General features: G+C 43.2%; 1 protein-coding gene across 1 annotated transcript in view; it reads right to left on the bottom strand.

Moving 5' to 3' along the window:
• The window catches only part of nrp2a (neuropilin 2a), a 73675-nt gene that overhangs the window by 55391 nt on the left and 13631 nt on the right, over positions 1 to 4653 (bottom strand). The gene's annotated exons all lie outside the window — the stretch shown is intronic.

Raw genomic sequence — 4653 nt, 5'->3', positions numbered from 1 at the left:
TGGGGGTTGGTGAGAGGGTGATATCATACTAGCACACAAACACGCACAAACACACACCTACCCAGACACACACATGTCATGTGACGAGACAGGGCGTGTCAAAGGTGTGTTGAAAATATGCATCCAACTGTGATTAAAGGCAGAAACTCATCAATATATGTATGTAATATGCCAACATACAGTCCTAGTGATAACTGCACATATAAAGGATGTATTTGGTCATTAATAGCAGGAACCAATGGTACAGAATTTAATCTGTGGATTTCTGTTATGTTTTTAAGCAGGTTAATAACAGGGTTATTATTAATGTTGTTTTTTTGTGATTTACCACAGAAATAGTGCACTTTCTCCAGTGTTGAGATTCAGATTCAGATTCAGATTCAGATTCAGATTCAGATTCAGATCTCTGATTTATTTATCTGTCAATGCATGTGTGGATGAAGATGTGTATGTGAGGAAGGTGTGTATTTTTAAACAGTTTAAAGTCAATAATTTAAATTGGAGTCAAATTGGTCATACACTTTTAACTGTGTGTGCGTGAATGTGTGTGTGTGTGTGTGTGTGCACATGTTCTGTAAAGTTTCAGTCAAATATCATCAGATCTCCAAATCACCTCAGGCTGCAGTCGATGACAAACAGACAAATAAAAGTGAGTAAAAACACAACCAACAAAGTAAGAAATTGATCCTGGGTAGAAACTACTCTCTCTCTCTCTCTCTCTCTCTCTCTCTCTCTCTCTCTTTTTCTATCTGTGTGTGCGTGCGTGTGTGTGTTCAATGTTTAATCTTAGTCCGTAAAAAATAAACCCCTCTCTCCTGCGGCTGTGGCAGAGTGAGGAGGGAGGAACAAAAGAGATATATCAAGGAAAGGAAGAAGGAAGAGGGAACAGAAGCAGAGAAGAAGGAGAGGTGTTGAAAAAGCATGGAGAGAGAGAGAGAGAGAGAGAGAGAGAGAGAGTGGTGTCTCTCTGTCTCTCTGTCTCCGTCTTGCTGCTGGCATATCACTCGCCTGCATCCTGGGACCTGGCGATGGCAGATTGCATTAGAGATATGGGCTTGATATTTCATCTAGCCTTTATTACATTTACTTCACATCAATCGGCTGGAGCAGCCCGGAGGTAAGAGCTATTTGGCACGCGGCCGGACTGCCCCTAAAATGAAACCCCAAGAATTGAAGTGCCACCTCAGACACGGAGCTCCGGCTCCGAAGGCCCAGGGTTTGATTGCTGCAGCTCCGCTGCGGTTGGTCCGTGTTGTGGCTCCACAGCACTGACAGGTCGAGGAAACATCACTACCTGAGAGGAGGACATTAGAGCCTGCCCTGTGCTGACCAGGCACTTTCCTTAGGCTTTATAAGGCACTAAAGTGTCCCAGGGGCAGACATGAAGGTTCATTAGATCAGACCCACACTTACAGGGTTTAAAGTCACAGTTCAGATTTTGTCTGAATAGCTGCTTTAGACAAACATCTCTAACTACTGAAAGATAGATAAAATAAAATATAAAATAAAAATTACAATTATCAAGATGGAAAAGGTCGGCCAAATATAAAAAGGAAAGGGGAAAGGTTTGGGAAGACGATGACATTTAGACAGTAAGGATTAGTCTAAAAAAAAAAGCTAAAATGCTACAGCACAACAAATACTAAAAGTTTGGCAAAACAGAGTTTCAAGTTTATAGAAACAGTTTATGAATCTGCCAAAAAAAAGAGTTTGTATTTTTTTACGTCAGGGTGAAAAAAAGATTGCTGCAAAAATGCCGGCAACTAGACACAAAAGGAGTAAAAATGTTTCTTTAGAAAAACTTAGAATTAATATTTCAGGTTGAATGTGGGGGGGTTCTTCATTTTTCTACAAAGACAACTTTGTTCTCTGAAACTGGGACCAACAGGACAATGCCTGACCTCATTCTGCAGGAATACAAAAACAAAACTACATAGTCCTAAAGTTCATACTGCCCCCAGTGAAAATGTGTCTCCTGCTGAGGAGAAGTTTAGGTCTATTTCACAGCACGACATTTCTAAATCAACAAACAGGATTTAAGTCCCATACCAACAACACATTTCAGTTTCACTGCACTTCAGGACGTTGGAGAACTCTCGTGTAAAGACACAGTTGCTACGCTGCTCTACAGAAATGTGGCATTTTTCTGCCGCTGTCTCCCTAATCCCAGCTGTCACACAGATTTTCCAAACTTGGCCGAGACTCTGAGCTCCTCCACATCTGCAGCACCTCCACTCCTCACACTCTAACCTCACAGAAAACCGTGAAGAAATGCAGAAAAAAACAAAACAAAAGGAAACACTTCACTCACAATGCCGTGCCTAATCATACGTCCAGAAAGGGAAGCACCCCATCACAGCACTACAGGGTTTGGATCAATACGAGTAAAATAGCATAACGTAGGACAAAGAGAGACAGAGAAACAAAATCGAAGTGTACTTTGGCTTTTTCCTCTCTTTCCTGCTGCCATTTCACAGGCCCCCAGGGGGAAAAATGCTTTTCGTCAGAACACAAAAGGGCAAACGCATTAGTTTTGGAGGTTATGCATAAATAAATGTTGGCACAGTGCTTCAACTTCTCTAATGGGCCTTTAAAAACAGGGTTTATCACAGGGAGGCTGGAGGACAGGATGGACAGAGGCGGGCAGAAGGGAAGAGGCCGAGTCTTATATATGGCATACACGCCTGTGGAGTCACTCGTATGTAGACGTGTTTTCACACCCACACTCGCCGACCGCCTCCCGCTAACACACACTTGTACATATGGTGGGGAGATGGAGTGGGAGTATTTGCAGGCCAAGGCTGCTTCCTTCAGGCAAGTGTAAAAAAGAAGAAAAAAATGGACTAACCCCCATATCCTAATAAAACCCTCAGTGGAGACGGGAAGAGATGAAGCATTTCAGTTTTTCTCTTCCTTCTCCTGCTCTGCTCCTGCGCCCCGGGATGTGAGAAACTGCTTGACACACACAGCTTATCAACAGCTGAGCCATGGCTCTCTCTCCCTCTCTCTCTCTCTCTCTCTCTCTCTCTCTCCCCCTCTCTCTCTCTAGCTGACGACACTGAAGCAGAGCAGGGTCGGGCCTGATACTATGATGCCCAGTGTCATCACATTATTACTGAGCAACAACATTGCAAATGGAGATAATTATGCAGAGGTGTTGCCTCCAGGATGAAAAAAAAAACAGAAGACACAAGGCAGAGACATCAAAATAACGTGTGCAGCTAATGTGACGAGTACGAGAATGGACCTGACAATCATCACTGAATTCCTCTTCAACCTCATGATCGTTGAAGATCTCGTGAGGCCACATTTTTGTCCTCATATAAAAACACAACACAGTTTAGACACGCAGGATGACGGGGGGGGGGGGGGGGGGGGGCACATTTCGGGGCGAGAACCAGTGAAAAACGGGGCGTTTGAACAATGTGTTTTCTTGAGACAAAGAATCTCATGACGGATACAGTTACTAAAATTTCCCATTTGGATCAGGATGAAACTGGATTGTACAGCGGGGTCTCTGAGGTCAAAGAGGAGGTCAAGCATATGAACTACATTAAGCATGACTCAGATGACGGCCCCTCACCGATGCAGTCATAAACTGCCACGCCTTAGTCTTTTCATCTCATCTATGTTTTCTCTCTAATACAATAAAGCAGGATTTCTTTTTCTATTTAATTCCATTTTTTCTCTTGCTCCAATACGCAGGTTTTAAATACAGTTTTCACTCGGAGAACGCTGCAAATGAAGTTTGAAAACTGCTCACTCTCCCATTCCAAAGTCCATAGAGAAAATCAGCGTTTCTAGCTTGAAGCGACAAAGGAGCTGTTGCTTCACTGCTGCAATATTTGGAAAGTTTATGGCACTTAGGTGAATCGGACGGAAGCAGTTAAGGCCCTGAGGCATGAAACAACTCATATTAACTTAACTGTAGGCAGTAGAAGTAGATTAACAACTCCTGCGTGCGGTGATGTAAAAATCAGTAAATTCTCTACGGACTTTGATGCAGGAAAGGATGGAGGCGGAAAGTGAGATGAACTTCGATGCCTTGGCAAATGAGAGTTTTAGAGGAAAGATGATTCAGCCAACACATCTCTGAGATGTCTGTGATTAAGGGCTTAAGACAATGAGGAAGTGGAAGAACTGTGGACTGTCCCTTTACTCAACAGGGACTTATAAATACAAGCAAACCTGCATCTTTCTGTCATTGTTGGACTGAAGCTGAAAACTGAGACTGTGAACACTGAAAGTGTTTTCTTCCAGCTTGTGTGCAGCTGACGTGCCCTTGAGCAAGGTATTTCAATCATCAAACTCCACCGCCCTGCAGCCGTCGGCCTGTGAATGGGCCCCAATAACAGAGTGCTGTGGTTGCACTGTGTGTGATGTGTCTGATTGAATGTGTAAAAACAGAGCTGACGGCTTCATCAGTGATTATTTCACATAAACAAAAACCCACAGTGGGTTTCATCGGTCTGAGATTGATTCTCAGATTTAACTTTAGCTTTTTTTTTTTTTTTTGATCGACCTGCGGCGGTGAAAGGTTTGGGAGAAATGCCAAACCTCCAGCGGCGACTTATAATCACTGCAAATCTGTGCTTTTTCAAATGTCAGCACCAATTATGACTCGACCAGAAGGATAAAAGACCTGGTGATACA

This window comes from Cynoglossus semilaevis, chromosome 14 (assembly GCF_000523025.1).
Source record: "Cynoglossus semilaevis isolate Cse_v1.0 chromosome 14, Cse_v1.0, whole genome shotgun sequence".
Classification (NCBI taxonomy): domain Eukaryota; kingdom Metazoa; phylum Chordata; class Actinopteri; order Pleuronectiformes; family Cynoglossidae; genus Cynoglossus; species Cynoglossus semilaevis.
The sequence above is the reverse complement of the archived record's forward strand: the minus strand, read 5'-3'. Positions and strand labels throughout refer to the sequence as shown.